The sequence below is a fragment of the Magnolia sinica genome, chromosome 4, assembly GCF_029962835.1.
Source record: "Magnolia sinica isolate HGM2019 chromosome 4, MsV1, whole genome shotgun sequence".
Taxonomy (NCBI): domain Eukaryota; kingdom Viridiplantae; phylum Streptophyta; class Magnoliopsida; order Magnoliales; family Magnoliaceae; genus Magnolia; species Magnolia sinica.
The window spans coordinates 55,495,426-55,517,524 of record NC_080576.1 but is presented as its reverse complement, the minus strand read 5'-3'; the positions used below and the strand labels follow the sequence as shown (position 1 = coordinate 55,517,524).

The window sequence follows — 22,099 nt, the reverse complement described above, 5'->3', positions numbered from 1 at the left end:
TCCAGGTCTGTATGACCTAATCAACTGGTTGGATGTCAAATAAACGTTTTAGTGGGCCATATGAGGTTTTTAATGGTGGACATTCAATCACTACTATGGTGTGATCCTAAAATGGATGGACGTCGTGGATGATGGTGGGACCCACGTAGCACCGACCAGTACCATGGTGCTACTGGCTAGTGGCTACGTCACAACCCACCAGCCAAACCACGTCCATGCCTCGAATGATAGTCTGGCAGAGTATGATGGATGGTACGTAGGCACTTTCAAATGATATATTAATTGTTTTAAACATGGCATATAATTTAAATTAATTTACACAATATATATGTACCATGAGCCAAAGTGTAAGATGATTAGATTATCAAACTATCGGATTGGTGAACATTTACTAGTTGGACGAAAATGAAATCCATCCACAGTCCTAATCCCACAAACAGGCGTCCAATAATCAGTGGTTAGAATTGTTCAAACGGTCTGATATTTGGATTGTAGGTTAGGAAAAATGGGATGGAAAATATAGTCAGTTTTATTTCAGTCAATATATGCCACGTATATTATTCTGAGTGCCTGCGTATCAACTATCGTTACCATCCCGCGTATCATATAAATATAATAAATGTTTGCTTCATGCCATAGCGAACACATCATAAAACATACACATGCTCCCGTTCAAATCTCTCAATCTCTCTCAAAGGTCTTTTTTCGCCCGTCTCGACCTCCGACACATGCCTCCTCTCTCTCCAAAACCTCCAACAAATCAAGGTTAGATCTTCACAACAGAAATCTCCAATCCTTCCTTGACTTGAGAAATGGATCGAGAATCATCCAACGAAAAAGAAGACGGTCGTAACCTCGTCCGTCCAAATTCAACAAACATGACCGACCGCTCCACCTTCCAGATGGAGATCGGTGATCAGAAATCTGGTGACGCCGTTTGGCAATGAATCTCCTGCGTGAGGATTTCTCGTCAAAACAATAGGTACTCTCTGATTCTGCTCTCTGGTAGATTTTTCTGTATTGGATCCTGTTCATGACTGCCCTTGATGGCTGTATAAGCCAGAGCTTTTCTTGGCTTTACAAAGCCTTAGATTTGAACTCACTGCACATAAGAAATGAGAAGAGAAACTTTGCTATTTTACTGTTGCTTACAAGCTTACTGGCTTGATCACAAATGGACTATAAGAGCTCCCTTATAGAGACATTTTCCACCAAGGTGAAAAGACAAAAATACCCTTTTAAATTACACTATAGGGGTATGGTATTAACTACCGTAACAAACACCAAAAAATATATTAAAAGATTCTTCATTTTCAAGGCATTTGGAACTGAACAGCCACATGGAGGAATGCACCAGCTTTCCTCCAACATTTACTCTTCTTGAGAATCCAACGGTCAGTGGGGAAGATGCACTGGATTGGTTTGGACTTCCATCACTCCCCTTCAAACCAAAACTGGCTTCATTCCGAGCATCGTTCTTAGTCGTTTGAATGCATCTGTCGGCAATGCCTTTGTGAAAATATCCGCCACCTATTCCGTAGTATGACAATACTCTAATTTCATCGTTTTCTGCTTCACATGATCTCTCAGAAAATGGTATCGGGTATCAATGTGTTTGCTTCTTCCATGCTGCACTGGATTTTTGGCTAGCTTGATTGCCGACTTGTTATCCACATACATGACTGTGGATTCTTCATGCGGATGCTTCAGCTCCTTTAGTAAGTTTCTCAACCAAATTCCCTCACAGACAGTGGACGATGCTGCTACGTACTCTGCTTCACTTGTAGACAGGGCAACCACACTCTGCTTATTCGAATTCCATGTGAAAGCAGTCGTTTCGAGATAGAATACATAGCCAGTGGTGCTCTTTCTTTCATCTTGGTCACCTCCCCAATCACTGTCTGAGTATCCATACAGTATTGCTTCATCATCGTATGAATAGAAAAGACTGAATTCTATTGGTCCTTTGACGTACTCGAGGATTCTTTTTGCGGCTAGACAGTGTGATTCTTTTGGTGCTTCCATGTACCTACTTAGAAGCCCAATACTGTAGACGATATTCGGCCTTGTGATTGTGAGGTACCTTAGGCTTCCAATCAGACTCTTGAACATAGTCGAGTTAATGCTTCTTCTTTCTCCGTCCTTTGTCAGTTTTAAGCCCATTGCTACAGGCGTGTTTACGGCATTGCAATCGGCCATCTTGAACTTTTCAAACAATTCCTTTGCATACTTCTTCTGAGATATATAGATGCCACCATGTTATTGTTTCACTTCAATGCCGAGAAAAAAAGACATCAGGCCTCCGTCAGTCATCTCGAACTCCTTAAACATGGCCTTCTTGAATTTATCAAACACCGGTTGGCTATTTCCTGTAAATAGCAAATCATCAACATACAGGCATGCTATAAGCATATCGCCATGAGCATTCTTCTTGAAGTAAACTGCATGCTCATATGGACATTGGGCGAAACCGTTCTCAAGAAGATAGTTGTCGATGCGTACATTCCAAGCACGTGGAGCTTGTTTCAACTCATAGAGGGCTTTTTTAAGTCGATACAGCTTGTGTTCCTTCCCTTGCATAACAAAGCCTTCAGGCTGGTCAACATAGACCTCTTCTTCCAGAATTCCATTCAGGAATGCAGATTTCACATCCAGTTGATAGATCATCCAACTGTGAGGGGCTACAAGGGAGATAATCATCCTCACAATGTCAAGGCGAGCAACATGAGCGAAGACTTCTTCATAGTCCACCCTGTACTTCTATTTGTAGCCCTTTGCTACAAGCCTTGCCTTGTAGCAATCGATCTCACCATCAGCATTCCGCTTGATCTTGTACACTCATTTGACGCCAATAATTTTCTGGCCATTATGAAGCGTAGTCAACTCCCATGTGTTATTTTTCTCAATGGCATGAATTTCTTCTTTAATAGCGATTCTCCAACATTCTTCTTTTATGGTCTCCTGAAACGTCAGATGCTCATGATCTGCATACAGGTAGAAAAGATTGACCTCTTCAGTTTGCTCATGGATGTCGCTTAAGCTTTTCATTTTTATAGGTGCCATGGGTGAGGACAAGCTGACCGAATTTTGACTTGATGGAGTATTTCTAGGAGTGATGGAATGTACTCCTGGACTTCTGTGTACTGATGATGCGGCCGAAGAAGGTGTTGTGGGCGTTTGCTCTTGACGATCATGACTTTCTTCATGTTCTTCTGTTTCGACTAGAATATCTTTTATCGATTCTTCATTGTTCCATTTCCAAGCTTCTTCCTCACTAAAGACCACATTTTTACTCACCACTACTTTATTGTTTAGTGGATTGTAGAGCTTGTAGGCTTTAGATCCTTCACTATAGCCAATGAAGATGCATTTTTCGCCCCGTTCATCAAGCTTCCTTCTTCTTGCTTCTGGAACTTGAGCATAGGCAACACACCCAGAGATCCTTAGGTGCGCTACGCTCGGTTTGTAGCTACTCCATGCCTCTCGTGGTGTCATGTTTCTGATGCTCTTGGTTGGACACCGATTGAGCAGGTAGGCAGTACATGCAACTGCTTCTGCCCAGAAGCTCTTTGGTAGGCCTTTCTCCTTCTTCCGTTCCGCAATTCCATTCTGTTGTGGCGTGTAAGCTGCAGTATGTTGTTGCTTAATGTCATGTTCCCTGCAAAAATCTCGAAATGCATTTGAAGTGTACTCTCCACCTCTGTCAGATCTGAGTACTTTAATTTTGTTACCACTTTCAACTTCAACATGAGCTTTGAAAATTTTAAAGATATTGAAAGCAGAAAATTTTTCTTTGATGCAATACACCCAAAGTCTTCTGCTGAAATCATCAATGAAGGTAATAAAGTATTTATTACCTCCAAGAGAGGGTGTTTCAAGTAGTCCACAAATATCAGTGTGAACCAATTGAAGTGGTTCCTTTGCTCTTCTAGACACTCCACTTGGAAAGGAGTTCCTTTGTTGCTTGCCGAGTGTGCACGCCTCATACACATGTTCTGGAGCTTCAATAGCCGACAAGCCATGCACCATACTTGATGAGGATAAGAGTTTAAGGCCACTGAAATGGAGATGCCCAAAGCGAAGATGTCATCTCCATGAATCATTCTTCACGATTCCATAGAGACACTTCTCAGCCTTTGTGTTAATATGGAGCGAAAACATGCGATTCTTCGCCATTTGGACTTGAGCCACAAGTCTTCTATGAGCATCTCTTATAGAGAGAGAATAGTTCTCCATGTGTATGACATACCCCTTCTCAAGGAGTTGGCTGATACTGAGGATGTTATTTTTCATGTTTGGTACGTAATACACATTAGAGATGTAATTTGGCTCACCATTTTTCTGATAGATTTTAACTTTTCCTTACCTATCACGGATACCTTTGATGAGTTACCAAAACTCACGTTGCCACGAAATCCTTCTGTGAGTTCCACGAACAATTTTTTGTTACCACTCATGTGGTTGCTTGCACCCGCGTCGAGATACCACACATCTGGTTGTTCATATGCCTTTTCTTGTGGGAGGAGGAGTGTAGAGTCTTCTTGTTTAATAGTTGGATCGTTCATCTTGATCCACTTTGCTCCAACACTCAGATGCATAATGGCCGAATTTTTTACAATTGTGGCATTGAACGTTCTTTGTGTTTCCCCGACCACGTATGAACCGGCATCTACTATTTCCTCTTCCACGGAAACTGGTAAACTTTTGTTGATTTTGTTGATGGCTTGGATGATATCCACGCCCTCTGCCTCTTGCACGATTGCTAGTGCCACGGCTGCCTCGTTGTGTATGGCCATTCTTTTGTTCATTTAGAGTCAACTTAGACTCTAAGGCATGTTCAAGTGTTGAACCAGCATTCTTTGGATTCGTTGCTCATGCACTTGCAACAATCTCATCAGTTCTTCAATGGACAGTTTTTCCAAGTCCTTTGATTCTTCGATCACTACAGCCACATACTCAAACTTAGTTGTGAGAGATCGCAATGCCTTTTCCATAACACGTATGTCTTCAACTTTTTCACAATTTCTTTTTAAATTATTAATAATAACAATTAGACGTGAGAAGTAGTCAGAGATACTTTCCCCTTCCTTCATGTGCACCGCTTCGAACTCGGCTCTTAGTGTTTGAAGGCGAACCCGCTTCACTCGATCAACACCCTTGAAGATGGTGCCAAGGGTATCCCAAGCTTGCTTGCTTGAAGTCACTTCTGAAATCTTTTCAAAGGTTAATTCATCCAACCCTTGATAGAGGAGGAACAAAGCCTTGTTGTTTTCTTCCTTTGATTTTTGAGAGCGGTATTTTCTTCGTTGGTGAAGGCGGCTTCTTCCTACATAGTGGGTTCTACATACCTATCGGTGATGATCTCTCATAGTTATTACGACTCGAACAACGCCTTCATTTGGATACACCATTTTTCATAGTTGTCCTTAGACAACTTAGGAACCTGTGGCTGGATTGAGCTGGTCATCTTTTTATTATTATTATTATTATTTTTTAAAGAAGGAATGACTGATTTTTTTTTTTAAATGAAGGGAGAGAGAGATGAAATAGAAAACAGATTTTTTTCTTAGAAAAACTATTGAAATCTGATTTTTTAAAACAGATTTTTTGGCTAAAAAAAAAAAACTTTCGAAATCTGATTTTTTTTTTTTTTGCTAAAAAACTGCTAAAATCTGATTTATTTTTTTTTCGGCTGAAAAACTACTAAAATTTGATTTTTTTTTTTTTTAATAGATTTTTCTTTCCTTGGCTGGGAAAAAAATTGCTGGCAACTTCAAGCAGCAAAAAACTTGGCTTTGCAATCCGATTTTTTTTTTTTTTCAAACAGATTTTTCTTCAGAGAAATCTGTACTTGGCTAAAAAAATTTTGAAAACTTCTTCTAGAAAATGAACTAGGCTCTGATACCAGTTTGATGGCTGTATAAGCCAGAGCTTTTCTTGGCTTTACAAAGCCTTAGATTTGAACTCACTGGACATGTAAGAAATGAGAGGAGAAACTTTGCTATTTTACTATTACTGACAAGCTTACTGACTTGATCACAAACGGACTATAAGAGCTCCCTTATGTAGACATTTTCCACCAAGGTGAAAAGACAAAAATGCTCTTTTAAATTACACTACAGGGGCATGGTATTAACTACCGTAACAAACACCAAAAAAAATATTAAAAGATTCTTCATTTTCAAGGCATTTGGAACTAAACAGCCACATGGAGGAATGCACCTGGTTGCTGGAAGCTTCCTCCAACATTTACTCTCCTTAAGAATCCAACCGACAGTGGGGAAGATGCACCGGATTGGTTTGGACTTCCAACAGCCCCTTTTATAAGAATTGGATTGTAGCCGTTTTGGGATCTTCGATCACGAGATCGGAAAATTAAAAACCTACTTCGTACGAGACTTCACATCCAACAAGAAATGCCTATTCACAATTGTATTCCACATTTCCTCATTTTCATCCTCTCTCTATCGATCTTCCCATGTTTTCCTTACCATTTCGACTGTCCAAGTCAATTCTCAAGGCTGTGAACTGATGCAAGAATCAGAACTGCAAGCCCTCTGCCTGTTAAGGTATCAGCAATCAACGCTTTTGAATCTTTGGAATTGTACATTAACCTATTTAAAGTGCAATTCTTCAAATCCAAACTCGAATTCCTCTTTGGATTCAAATTCAACGCACCTAATGGATGATTATTCCTCGTCAATTTTGTTTGATGATTTCAGATCTGCGTTGCTTAAGTAGATTAACCGAAACAAGGAGATTCAACAGAGTTTGTTGTCCGATCACCATGCAGGGAATGCATCGGAGTCAGTGACGGAAAATGAGGGCCCTGCATTCGCCAGTTTCACCTGAATACATGCCAGAAAGTTGATTGAAAGATGGGAAGAAGTACAATTGAACGGAAGCTGAAAGCCAGCTGATACGTGTTCACGATTTGCATATCAGGTCAGATGTCTAACCATTTGATATGCTTAGAGAAGCACATGTTCTTCACAACTCTTCTCAACCGCATACTGGTCTTCCTGAGCCTGAAATTCGATTATTTATTTATTTATTTATTTATATATGTTAGCTTGTTAGTACACCCTGATGCAGGACATAGAAAATTAAATATCCCCACTAGGGAATCGATGCCAAGACCTCAGTGTTGAAACGCTTGAAATTCGATTACCATTACAGTTGCATTGTAGATTTTATCACACAATCAAATGCCTCAGAAGGAAATTTGCCATATCCTTTGAAGAATGTGTGGAAACAGTACAAAAAATATAGTTATTAGGGGCGTTTTCATCACAGGTGGCCACAGCAAACCACCACTGTAGATGAGGGCGTTTTTAAGTGGCCGCCCGTGTACAAAACGGGCCACCGCCACTGGTTTCAAATAATAATAATAATAATACCTAAAAGCCCCTCCCCGAATCCAAAACACCCGTGCGCCTTATCCCCAAATCTCCAAAACGCCCGCGCGCCAAATCCCCAAATCCATCGCGCCTTCTTCTCCCACCTCTTTTCTACCAAAACCCTTCTCTCCTCTTCTCTCCTCCCCTGCAATAACCTACCAAAAGTCTCTCTCTCTCTCTCTCTCTCTCTCTCTCTCTCTCTCTCCAACGTGTCTCGATCTCCATTTTCCACTCCGGCCTCTCTTGATCTGCCTTCCATTTCCATTGCTGGTTGAAGCCGCTGATCTCTCGGCCGTTGTCGTCCCTCTTGTCAGAACACGCCAGAGTCCGAGAAGGCCCGCAAGAGGAAGTACGTTGATCTCTCGGCCGTGCCCTCCTCGTCGTAACACGCCTCTCTCTCTCTCTCTCTCTCTCTCTCTCTCTCTCTGTATCGCCTAATCCACGGAAGCCATAGCTCGAGAAGCCATAGCTGCTGCTGTCTCAACCATTGGAGCTGTCAACAGAGTACCGGTACGTTGCTCTGTTTTTTTTTAAATTTTTTTTTTTTTTCCACTATAAGATCCGTATCTATGCTTTGGAATATATGGATAGGATTTCTTCTTCTTCTTCTTTTATTTATTTATTTATTTGATGGGTCCTTTGAATTTTCTGTCTTGAGAAATGGGTTCTTGGCATTTTGATTTTTGGGTCTGTTTTTTGCTTGATTTTTTAAGAAGATCCAGTATTTTCCTTTCATTTTACTGCATATATGGCATGTGTTTGATGAACCGAACCGTTGGTTTATTGTGGAGAAATGTGAAATGATCATAGGCTGACTATTTTTCCCCAACAGATTTGAAGGACAATGACTTAAGAGTAGGGTGATGAGATATTTCAGTGCCATTTTTGCAAGGTTTACAACTTTAAGAGAGGTGTTTTGTGTGGATGTTGCTGATATTTATAATACAATCTCCCTCCTGTATTTCATGCATGCTAACTATTTGATGAAATGGCTCAACAAGGAATGTTGTGTGGATGTAGCTGATATTTATAATACAATCTCCCTCTTTGATTTGATGCATGCCAACTGTTTGATGAAATGGTTCAACAAGGAATGTTTTGTGTGGATGTAGTTGATATTTATAATACAATCTCCCTCTTATATTTCATTCATGCTAACTATTTGATGAAATGGCTCAACAAGGAATATTTGAGGGTTTGGATTCAACATTGGTCTGATGGAGCCACCATCCAGTTCTTCATATTTGCTGTCCAATCTGAGACTTGATACTTCTAATTTTAGCTGTTCATCATCTTTATCTTTGCTACAGCTTCTCCACTTAATCTTCCTTCTTGTGCCCACTTAAACTTGTTCCAAGGCTAAGTGAAACAAGTTCATGCTCTTCTTCGATTTCATTGAACTGATTGAAGTGCTTAGAGGTGTTTATGCATCCATTTGTTTATTGCTCAGGTGTTGCAATCTTGAATTGTGTAAATCACCTGAGGGGCCTTGAAGATTCTCACTGTTCTAGCAGGTGGGTTACAATCTTAGATTCAGCCCAGCTGCTGGATGCTTTCAACCGGCTGACATGTCATAAGATGTCTGTGAAAATTCACAGTGGAGAAACATAATGATACTTTTAGACATAAGATGCAGTCATTTATGAGAATCATCTTTCTTTTCCAGAGTTCATCAACATTGATAAATTTTCCTTTTGCAACAAACCATCCAAAAAATAGCCACCTTTCTTGGTACCCTTGAGAATTGCCAAATGTGTGCATCTAATTCATGATTGAAAGCCTTGATGTGAAGGTCCCATTAGAACCCAACTCCCATCTCCACCTATCTCTCTTCCCCGAGATAGAAACAACGTTGTTGTTTTTGTTTTTTTTTTTTTTTTCCTTCTTGTAGTATGACAAACTCCTGAATTTCTGTTTCCATTAGGTTCATGGGAAAACAAGGATTCCATATAAATGCACCTCCCTCTAACTTAAAACAATCTGCTCTCCTTAAAAATCTCCTGTCCAAGGTTGTACTGTATAAATTTTAGAAGTGGTAATGTATACTACTCAAAGGTAAGTCTGCTTTCATTGCCCATATGAAATTACATAATTGCCCTTTTAAATTATGAAATTACCATCAATAAGTTGATTTAGCCTTCACATATTAAGGGCATTAAAGTATTTTTTCTTCTTGTACAGGTGTAATTACAAATATTCCCTTTGAATACAATATTTATGAAATTTATGTTGTTGAAATGTATACGCTTTCTATTTTTCCTGCAAGTGTTTTCATTTTCTTATTAGAATTGACTCTTACTGAATCAATGCCTGAGCGGTTAATGGGGACGGATTACAAATTCATTGGCAATATGTCTACATTGCCTCGAATCTAGCTAAGTGCCATTGTTGTGAAGAGAAAACTTTGATACTTTGGAAGAATGTGATGTTTCATACACATGCACACAGAAATTGTGATGTGGTAAAGAGGTAACTAGAACTGAACTGTGCAAATCAGGGCCCACTTTACATGGGTCGTGAACAAAGCTTTGATGGAACTGATATGTTACCTCTAAATAGAAGGTTGAAATCCAAATAGTCAACTTTCCAAATTTGGCAAACAAATGTGTATCAATACAAAGATATGGTCTCTCCTTTTAAGGTCGTATTCAGCTTTGTCATGGCACTGTATTTTTATAGTTTTTTCAGTTTTTTGTGTTGTATAGCGGTTCTATATGATGATAGGTGTGGCCTGTTCCTTTTTGAGGAGCCCACCCAAATGATTATACAACATGCTTTTTTTTTTTTTTTTTGTTGTTGAATAAAAAAGGGAAAAAAAGAAGAAAGAAGGTGAGACTCATATGAAAATCAGGGTGGGAGATGTTCTTCCAGTGGTCCGGTATCATCTGAAGGTTAAGCTGCAAGTTTCAGTTGTGTTCCTACAAAGTGTTAGGCAACTAGTCGTTGCCACTTTCAGAACCTGTCTTTCAGCAAACCGGCATGCCCATAACCATGATGTGAATGTTCTTTTGTTCAGACTGTTGTTCTGTTTTGTTCCCTTGTTTAGCAGTATAGATGGTTGCAGATAGGGGTGGGCTGCTGTGGACTGATGTGCTGCTCTGATCTGCTGATGTTCATAGGGATGGCTATGCTATGGTAATTGAATTATATATATGTGTGTGTGTGTGTGTGTGTGTGTGCGCCTTTGCTGAATTCTTATCTGCGATTCCTTTGTAATTCCCTCTCCTTCCTGCATGCCATGTGTGTGTGCCTTTGCTGAATTCTTATCTGCGATTCCGTTGTAATTCACTCTCCTTCCTGCATGCCATACTTTATGACAATTACTTGTGTTGGTTCCCAAACCTCCATAACCACTTGCCAATGAGTGCCCAATTAATGATTGTCAAGTCCTTCATGCATATATGACTTGTACTGAGGATGGCAGGCTTCCTTCCAATTAACCAAATGATAAATATTTTGATCGATGACATGGAGTAAATTGGCAAATTTGAGAGAGCTTCCTTTCTTTATAAGAGTGAATGTTCTACCTCCTAATGATCACGATGATGTTGCAGCTTGTATTGTCAGGCTTCAGTCTGCCACAACCCAAACATATGGTATATCAAGAGAGAAGTAGCAACTTCACCACTGTTTTATATGAAGCACACCATAATTTGATTAATTATCCTTTAATTAAACAAAAAAAGGAACATTTCATATTTTATTTACTCTGTTTTCTTTCTTTTCTTCGTAGATATACAAATTGGGGATTGTAAATCAACCATTTAATTCAAGCATGGCAAATGTGGCTAAGGAGTTCTGTAGTGCCACAAGGTAGAGAAAGAAGGGCTAGACTAGTATATTAGTTACACACCATTTAAAAATGGTGGTGACTCTTCCAATGTGCATATGGCATACTTGTATTGCTATCCAGACTGTGCAAATCAATGACGTAACTGTGGATAGATCATAACAAAACCATAGCGCTGACGAGATGGAAAACCATCTTATTTTTCATTTGAATTTGGATCACTCACTATTTTACTTTTAACCATTCATTTGTTATTTTGATTGGTTGATTAGGATTGTTTGATCAGTGTCATGTTTATAGATCGGTCCACGGGTCAATGAGGAGGATCCATTCCTGCCAAACAGTAGACATCCGAGGCCTTTTTATGATGGGTTGCTGACATCATCATTTGCTAATGATGTTAGACCCCATGGGTCTCCAAACAGTATGCACGTGCTGTCTTTATTTCTTCTTGGGCTGCCTTTGGATGCACTAAACAAACAACAAAATCTATGCTTGGAATTCATAATAAGAAAGGAACCAAAAACTACAGTCATATTCCTCTTCAGTCCAACTTGGCATGTAGATTTCAAGGTGAGAACTATGTTAATTGCAATTTGTCGGAAATCTTTTTTATGCTTTCTCTTCATTGATATTTTTTAATAGGGAGATGAGTCGGTAGTGCTGGAAGATGGTATAGCCATCTTTGGGATAACACATTTAGCAGGATTATGTTTCAATTGGTAACGTCCATGCACTAGCATTTTTTTAATTTCTAATTTTTAATTTTGCTTTTTCCTACAAAACGTATATTGGGTGTTATGGGATATAATTCAAGGGGATCATGTGGTTAAAATGGGAGGTGATTTCTATCGATGCACTTAATACAGTGCAATTTATATTTGTGTTGATATAAATACAAAATTCTACGGACGCGCTTTAAAGATACTCACTATTAGAAAAGGAAGAAAAATAAAATAAAATCTTTGTAGATGTCTGTAATTACATGGAGCATTTTGATTCTCTTTAGATTTTGATTGAATGGTTATGGAATTTAGTCATTTCTTTATTTCTTTCTTTTTTTTTCTTTTCTTTTTTTTTTTTTTTAAAAAGGTAAAAATCTGTTTGACCGTGAGTAGGATTCTAATCCTACTTGCATGAATTGCCTTCACATTTCTCTTCACTAGTCTGTGTGCGTCCAGCAAAAACAAGGTCAGAGTTCATGTATTTTGGGGACGTTATGCTAAATTAGGATAGTAATCCATGGCATGAACTGCTTCTCATTTATTCTTGGACTAAACTCCCCAAGTATTATTGCTTTCTTTCTCATTTTAGTTTTTTTTTTTTTTTTTTTTTTTTACTTTTATACGCTTTAAATTTGGTTTTCTTTTGTGCAGCATTTCAAAAAGGTATGTGTGACACCAGCTTATTAGCGACCCGAAAAAGCGCTGACCACCTATGAAGTTCGGTGTGAGTGTTTTTTTTTGTAGCTATATCATGTTTTATAATTTAGAGATCTTGACAGTGGTGAAATATTTATGACTGTGGAAAAGCTTTCAAGGTTAGCTCATTTCTACTTAAAACATTGAATAACTGGATAAATCAGCCAGTATGTACATTGATCAGTTGGTAGTTTTTTGGCTTTACCTCGTTAATATTGTATTCATTATATTTTTCTGGAGGCAAATCATCTTTCCAACCTGAGTGGCTATTGCAGTTGGATATAGACTCATTGACTCAAAGTTGATTTTTTTCTCTGCCTTAGGTAAAAGATACAATAAAAGTGGATTTTTTTATCTCCTTCTCATGATTGCAGGTATTTTCGTCATCTCTCTATAGCTGAATTGATTTTAGAATTTTCTTCTTTTTATTTTTCTTGCAATTTTATATGATGAACTGTCATTCTGTTCATTTTTCAGTTTGATCGATTTTCTGCTGTTTCTCTACTTGGAATTTATGAATCAAGGAATATCATCTCTTCTTGAGGTGAATGCAGAAGGACACCGGTAGTAGAGTGTCTTGGTGTTTGTTTGTACCAGTAGAATGGCACTGACAAAACTCCATGGTTCTCTCTAACTTGGAGTTTTTGTTTTCCTGACAATTCAGGTGCTGCCGGTTATGATAATGGGAGCCTTCATTCCCGGTCTCAGATGTAAATATCCGCTCCATGAATACATTTCTGCCATTCTTCTAGTGGTGCATTGTCACTACATTCACCTCAACAAGCCCATAATCTCTCGTTTATTGCCATTGATATGTATTCAAAGCTTGTGGTTTTAATTCTCAAGGTATGTTGAGGTGATGGAACTATTTACTGCACTCCATTCCTTGATGCTTCATTATTTTGGATCTGCTAACAATCCCATGTTGTTATTTCAGGTCTACATGCATGTATGGTAGCTGTACTAGGCCGGATTCATCCTCACTACAAAAAGGTCTGTGTTTCTTTAAAAGCACTTGGGGCATCAGACAATGAGATCCTTTCTCACTCTTTCTGTTTGCTATGATGGAACTATTTACTGCACTCCATTTTCTAAAGGTGGAATGTCCATTGACCATCTTTCTTTTTGCGAGCCTCCTTGATTGGCAAAATAAACCAAATGCTAGGTGGTTGGCTTCAGCCCTTCTATCTTTTGTGAGAAGGCTGGAGCTAATCAAATCTATGCTCTCTTCACTTCACATTTATTGGTCAAACGCTTTTATCTTGCCTAAGACCTGCATTAGTGTTATTGAAAAAAAAAATCATGAATTTTGTGGGGCAATTCCAATGTTCACTTAGTCAGTTGGTGACGAACCGATCACCGCTGAAGGTTTACTGGGCATTGTTCTCATCCGTCTCTAGCAAGGCCAACAAGTGGTGCTACATTTTACTTTCTTTTCATTAAAATCTATTTTACTTTTGAATATGTATGTGATGATTGTTTAACTCTCACATGAGGATTTTCGTTCAAGCTATCAATAATGTGTTTTATCTTGTTCTTTCTATGAATGTTGGGATAGGACATTTGCAAGCTGGTACTCAATTGGTGGATAGCTTGGATCTTGCACTTGTGTCTGATTGACACAAATGGGAGTATGTAGATGGCATCCCTTATACTTGTGTGTCTGATTAGTAAACCTCTACAAGCAATACCTGCCCTGGACATGGATTTCTTGATTGCAACCTGTGTTTGCTATCATGCAAGGCCTATGCATGGACAGGACTGGGCATGAATATGGATTAAGAAATGATGTATTTTAATAAGGAGTTTGATGTATTTTAAGAAGGGAGTTGATATCGTCCACACCCACCATTTTTCCAAATGGAAAAATTGACTGTATGCTAGTGACAAAGGTGGGTGTAAATCGTGGCTGCTCCCTTTTTGAAATTATTGCTTGGTAGCTTCATCTGTCAAACATACTTCCTTAACATGGGTTTTATAAGATAGTTCCAGAATATTCTTGTACTATACTGCATTCGGTTCCACAAGAAAGAGGAATTCAACTATCGGGCCTATCTTTCTCTTAGTTTTGATGTGTTAAAAACTGAATCAGCAAACTGAAGAATGCAATTGGTGCAGTAAACTGCAGTTAATTTGAATGAAAACTAAAAAATAAAAATCTGTTTTGTACACAAGAAGCCAGGTTGCATACACTAAAATGATTATAAAAGAAAAAAAAAAATCTGTTCATGCACTAGATGATAACTAGAAAACTTCATGGTTGGACAAACACATCTATTATAGGATTATGGGATTTTAAGTTCTATAGCTACGGTACACCTGTGCCTGGAATGATGAAAAGGTCCAAGCCAAAATCTCCATCTCATACACTGCTTGCCTTTTGCTTCTAGTGCATACACCTCTTGTGTTTGGTGGAGAGATGCAAAGCTAAAGATGCAGCTAATGCTACAACAGACCCAGATGAAGGTATGCATCCTTAGAATTTCAATCTCTATTATGAAAATTTAGAGTTTCATCTTAACATGAACTCTATTTTCTCTTGTTTTGAAACATTTGATTGAAACCAAGTGACATTGCTTTGTTTTGATATATTTTCTCTTACTTAATGAAGTAGAAATGTGAATTATCTGAGAACTCAGCCACTTGGCTCTAATGACATTTGTATGTTCAGCTTTGTATGTTCAGCTTATCCTAGAGACATTTGTATCAGACTATGAATTGAATTGGCTCTAATGATCCTAGCTTTCTTTCACTGTTTGGATTTTTAGAATTTAATGCTAGATGGCATGTATTTTAGATTTGATGGGTTCCATATTAATGAAGATTATAGATGCAAAAACTGGAAAGGAGAAACATGTTACAATTTCTGTTGATGATGGAATTCAACCGAACACATCATTGTCTGATTTAGCAAAGCTCAGACATGCATTTAAGGAGGGTGGATTTCAACAGATTGTTGAGGTCCATGATTTCAATAGTCTGATTCAAGTAACCATTTAAGGAGGGTGCAAAAATTACCATCACTGAACCCAGACCTGGAGCAACAGAGACTGTGATTATAATATTTGGAACACCTAAGCAGACACATGCTGCACAGTCTTCTTCAAGCATTTGTACTGAGTGAACAGGGCACTCCTTGACTTGTTGCATTGGACTGGTAAAGTTCGAAATTCTGCTGCATCTGACCTGTCTTTGAGTATATATTCAGCTAGAAAGAAACAGTATGATTTGCTCCTTGTTAGCCGCTTATGGAATCACTAGCATCACAACTTTCATCATCATAGCCTTGTCCCAACTATTTGGGGTCAGCTTTATGTAAGTCCCTACCCTAGGTTAGTGAACAATCTTTAAAATTTTGTTATGGAAATCTGTACTCATGCATTGTTGGAGAATCTGACAAACCTCTACATTCTCAAATTGCATTGAAAAGCACACAAGGGAAAGGAAATGGCTTGTTATACACAAAGGGTTTTTTCTGTTGGAGTACTTACGTTCTAAAGGAGAGGAGAGTAGAGGGAGTATCAATGCTCTGATTTGTGGATTGATGGATGCTCTGATTTGAAGTCACTTCTAAAAGGACTACAAGAAATTGGAGTTGTGGAGTATCAATGCTCTGAACAGTATACGTACGTAGCCAACGCCAATTAATTGGAATATGGCTTAGATGACATGAAGGCAATCAATTTGAAATTGAATATATATATATATATATATATATATATATATATATATATATATAGCAATCAATTTGAAATTGAATATATATATATATATATATTTACCCATGCGTCAATGCATCAGATGGAGCAAAATGCAATCATGACCATCCATCTTCTGGTCTGTACTATATATGGGCCATGGACCAAAAGTTGTCTCAATTGGACAACTGTAAGTATCTGGGGATTGCACTTTTACCCAGTTGCCTATCATTTTTCATCAGTTTTTGCCTGTGACCATTTGTTTGTAGATCAAGAGGGTGGTGCAATTTCTTGGGCTGGGACCCATCAATGCTATGCGCCACCAGATAGATAGATGTTTTGTATCTTCTATACACCACATGCATAGCAGTGGAATCTAAAATATCTTTTTCATATTTTCTTTTTTTAATACGAAAATAATGCTTACGGCTTTTTTGTTAAATCTAAAGTTTGAAATTTGAATTTAAAGTATGAAAACCTATTTGGTAACTACCCAAAAGAGAGGCTAAAGTCTAAACATTAAGTATTGAATTCGAAACAATCTGTTTATTAACAAATGTCTGAAATATATTAATTTAATACATTTGCTAATTCTCTAACTGTGGACCCACTATAATTTATTTTCTTTACATTCACACTGTTAATCCATTTTGACAGCTCATTTTATGGCATGACCCCAAAAATGAAGTAGACCCAAATCTTAGGTGGACTAAACCACATGAAATAGTGGTGATTAACCATTAAAAACTTCTCACGGGCCATGAAAGTTTTGGATCAAGCTGATATTTTTGCCGTCCCTTCCTCCAGGTCTTTGTGACATTACTAGCAGGTTGGATGGAAAATAAACATTAATTCCCAAGATGTTCTTAATGGTGGGTATTCAATCACCATTTTCTCCCTAACGTGGTCCACATAAGACTATTATTATTTGTTTGCTCCACAAGATTTGTATTTACTTCATTTGTTGGATCTTGATATAAAATTCCTGTGGTGTGGTCCACGAAATATTAGCTCCTTGCAACTTCACAGGTGGGTCCATTGTTTCATACCAATTCCAGCTCTTGGTGACCCCATAACTTGGTGACGCCAAGACATCACCGAGGTGGTATCTGGCACACCACAAAATCCACTTCTACTAAAATTAGATGCTGACTCCTACCAAAGGCTTCAGCTGGAATTTCGTGATGTCACGGTCCAAAAATCAGGTTAGTCCACTCCATGTAAGGATCACCAAAAGCAAGGGCCCCACACCCTTGGCTTATTATTATTATTATTATTTTTCTTACCAATCTTCATTGCTTCAATATAACGCAGGGTTTCCATAGTGTTTGACTTGTATTATGTATTTATCTTTGGTTATAAGATGCTTATTCAAAGTGGAAGTAACTATATAGAGTGTAGGCTCAGGGGTCCACAATGCTTACATGGATGCATGATCAAAGCTGCTCATCAGGTACAAGCCACTATATGGCTTTCCTTTTGCTGAATTCAGGTCCATCCATATTGAGTTGCATGCTAGTTAATGCTTCTGTAAAAAGGCTCGTATTGAGTTGCATGCTATGATGCTTATGATGCAGTTTTATCCTTGAAGAAAAAGGGAAGAAAAATCTGTCCACATATTTATAAAAAAAAAATCCATAGCTATTCTCCTCCATCTGCTAGTTATAGGTATTTATTGGTTCCTTTTATTTTATATCAAATTTGTTTTTTGGTTATTTTATTTTGTTTTTTAAACTTTTGTCTTTGCATTGGTAACTGAAGGTGGAGCATTTGGGATGGAGCATTGGTAACAGAGGGGGGCTTTGCTGCTTCATATGGGGATGGATATGGACTTCATTCGGTATGGTTGTTTTTGCAAGAAATATTTATGACTAAACATTTAATTTTAGAGAGTGTAACTCAGATTATGAGTGTATATATTGTTTTATTACCTGACCTCTATGCATGGCAGGGTGGTGCTGACAAAGGTCCTCTGTATGGCATGAGTTCTGGTTCTTGGGGTGCATTTGAGAAGTCTCGCCTCGGGCGTCGCTGAAGTCCGTTGATTTTTTTATTTTTTTTTCCTTTTGCTTTTCCTTGTTTCTCAATCTGTAAATTTTCTGTCCATTATGTAACCTTTCATTCTCAGGCCCCCTGTAAATGAGGCTGGTTGTAAATGACTTACAAGTTGTGTTTGAATGCTAATTTAATCTTGTAAAGGTCTTTTGATTTAGAAGATTCAGCCTAGCAGAATTTTTAATTGTTGCTATTATTTTTTCTTTTACACTAGAAATTATTTACCGGCGTTTTTTAATTTCTCATTAACAGCTATTTACCGGCGTTTGCTGCACAATTTACCTGCATTCCTCATATTTTACCGGCATTTCGTACATTTTTGCGGCGCTTTACTGTTTTAGCGGCGCTTTTATAGATTTTAGCGCGCTTTTACAATTTTTACCATCAGTCAACAAAGTCGCCGGTAAATGATAATAAGCGCCAGTAAAGGCTAATTTTAGCGGCGGCCGCCAAAAACGCTGGTAAAAATGGACGAACTCGGTAAACGATACAGCGACGGTCCCCTTTTGCGGCAGCCGCCCAACCGCCGGTAATTATTATACCGGCGGTTTTTTGGACTTTTAAGGATGGTTCTAGCCGCCGGTAATGCCTATTTTTCTTGTAGTGAAACAAAGAAGAACCACTTGCATATAGATAGGTTTATCTGTTACATAGCACAACCTTCTTGTTTTGTGGACGAGGAGAATGTCAAGAGGTTGAAGTCTTTGGGGCTTTCTATAGGTAAATTGGAAGCCACTTGGCCTGAGGGTGCCAAGTCTGAGGAATGGAAGAAGAGGGTCGTTGAGGATATATTGCACAAGTTTTCTTATGATGATGCAGTTCTTGCAATTGGTGATATGTTCTATGCTAAAGTGGAGGAAGAATGAGTGATGCAGCCAAGTGGCCCACTTGCTCACAAATGCGAAACTGGCAACCAACCGAGTCGGCTTATTGTCCTTACGACTTAGAAGTTTGTACAGACTTTCTTGGGAGGGAACTATATAGGCCTGCACTTCGGACAGCATGGATTTTTGAAGTTTCAATATGCTCTCCCATTTTCTCTGTTTCACAATTTTAGATTCTATGTTGAGGATAAATGGCATTGTCTTGCATTTAGTAGTTGGAAATATTTAAATCAAGCATATGGATACGGTAGGATTGTAGGAGACACGATTTCCACTAGCTATTGCTACTGACGAGTGGTTGAAAGGTGCTGCCTATCGACTTTGTTAGTAATAGGTTGTGACTTTGTAATGCAAGAGACCAGAAGGTATGTTTAAACATTTGTTTTTTGAGTTTTTGAAACCCATGCGGGGTGTGTATGTCTGTTCCTCTGGATAAGCTTTAATGTACTTCTTTAAAACTCTTCATGGTATAGAACTTTTGAGGGTGGGGGTTTTAGACTTTAAGTTATTGTTTCTATGTGCCGAAGTTAGCGTATGCACTGGGAAAAACTAAACCAATCTTAACAGATCCTTGCTTGCTTCAATCTTTGTAGCTGTGCAAATTTATATCTTATCCCTTTTAAGAATTGGGTACCACTATCTAAGATGAAAGAAGAACCATGTAACTCCAAAGCTTGAGTGAGTGCAACTCCTACGACTTTGAAGCAAGCCAAGTCTAACTTTTGTTGTCTCACTGCCACTAATGATCCTCAAGCATTGTTTCAAGTGCTTAGCCATGTTCTCTTCCATCATGTTGAGGTATAATTGACATCATCGTCATCGTCATCATCTTAGGCTTTCTCCCAACAAGTAGGGGTTGACCCTTAAATGGTAGATTGCAAAAGTTTTACATTTGGTTGCCCACTAGACATATTGAAGGGTAGTTTCTATTCAAAATATGAAGCACGAAGCACTTACGCACATGAAAGTTCTGCCATTCCACTTTATCAAGGCCATTACTTCATTTAGATCATAGGTCATCAAGTCTTTTCTTATTACTTCCATCTTCATCCTTTTGGGCCTTCCCCTTGCACCTTTAGAAACTTTAACATGTGCCAACTCACTCACTATAACTGGTGCAGTTGTTGGTCTCCATTGACATTAATAAACCATCTAAGTCTACTTTCCTTCATCTCATTACCTATTTGTTCTAGTCCTAAGTTCCTTGGAATACATTTATTTCTAATTTTATCCTTCCGCTTCTTTCCACTCAGTTGTCTACACATCTTATTAACATGTTTTTCCTCAACTACCCAACATTATGGGCCATAGAGCATGGCTAGTCTTAAAGCTATCCTATAAAATTTCCCTTTCAGGTTGAGTGGTTGGGAAATCATGATGCATAATTGCCAACAGAACTTGCAAACCAATAGGGCCACGCCAAAAACTGCTCTTCTCTACACAATCATTGCTAGATATCATGAAGAGGAATTTACAAACTATTGATATCTAAAGCAGTCAGTGTCAAATGAGCCTGCTAAGCATGAACTACGAATCCCCCCAATTGTCCCACTAAATCATTGCTTTGATCATAAAGACCAACATTTTCGGACAGAAATCCTGTGATGTTATCCAATGTGCTGCTAAGCTTGACTCATAAGGTTTTTTTTTTTTTTTTTTTTTTTTTTTTTTTTAAAATAAAAATAAAAAATTGAAGTCATCCTTACAAGTATCTAGAAATTCATGACTGGCTTGTACTTGTATTCACCTTTTATTTGTATCTCGATAAATTTGCGAGGAACCCTTTAAAATTTATTTAAGCATCACTGAAAGGATGAGCTATAAATGTCTTAGAGGGGGTTTGAATAGGAATATGCTAAATATTTCAATACAATGCGGAATAATAAAGCAAATAAACTCAATTGCTTAGAGTATTGAATTCTTGATATCAAATAGTTCATAGGACAACCTTCACCTAAAAGATTTAGGCAGGACAACCTTATTTCATGACATTTTTGAAATCAATATATCAAACTTTAGTAAGAGCAAATGAAACACGAGATAGACATACAAGTAATAAAAGCAACCACCACAATGCACAACAAAATTATAGTGGTTCGGTGCATAAATGCAGCCTACTCCACTCTTAAAATTCCTACACTCACAATTTTGGCTTTCACTATCGCAAGGTTTTCCCAGGGTCACCTTAACAACCTGATAGAGTTATTGCAATTTTCACGGTCTATCACAAGAAACCCGCTTTGTGTTTTTCACGGGATCACCACAAATAAACCTGCTGAGATTTCCGGGCTATCTCAGAAAAACCCAAACTAAAATGAAAGTAAAACAAAACTTATTTTCGATTGACGAGTCGTAGTCAGAGCCATTGCTTGAATGCAACGATCTTCTTCTTGGGATATAGATGAAGTTGTCTATGAGTTCAACCCAAAAGAATATAGAGATCTATAAAGTATTCAAAATAAAATAAAAAACCCTAGGTGCTGCAAACTCAATTCTCTATATCTCGAGTTAGAGTATGAATTACTCTATTAAAGACAGTTAAAGCGTCTCTAGAAAGAGAATGAAAATAAGCTAAAACAAAAGATTAGAATTAGGCTAAAAAAACTTAAGAAGAGCTTGACTTTCTCTCTTGAAAAGATGGATTTTCTCACTAACTTTCATTGTATTAATGAATGAGAGAAGCCCTTTATTTATAACCAAAGGATTTGGAAATTCGGTTGGCCTGAGTGTCGGTTAGGCTAGCTGGATTCTAACGATTTCGTTCCAATGACACTTGAATTTCATGGGATAAAATCTTTCAAACATTTGGCTGGACCAAGCCCAGGTTGGATTGGCCGAACCTCTAGTTAGG

General features: G+C 38.2%; 1 long non-coding RNA gene across 1 annotated transcript; it reads left to right on the top strand.

The window, feature by feature from the left end:
- Nucleotides 1-651: 651 nt before the first annotated feature.
- Nucleotides 652-19,982, top strand: LOC131243131 (uncharacterized). Its single transcript, XR_009169888.1, has 3 exons — nt 652-982; nt 6,794-6,945; nt 19,085-19,982. It is a non-coding gene; the product is annotated as an uncharacterized LOC131243131 (long non-coding RNA).
- The last annotated feature ends 2,117 nt before the right edge of the window (nt 19,983-22,099 follow it).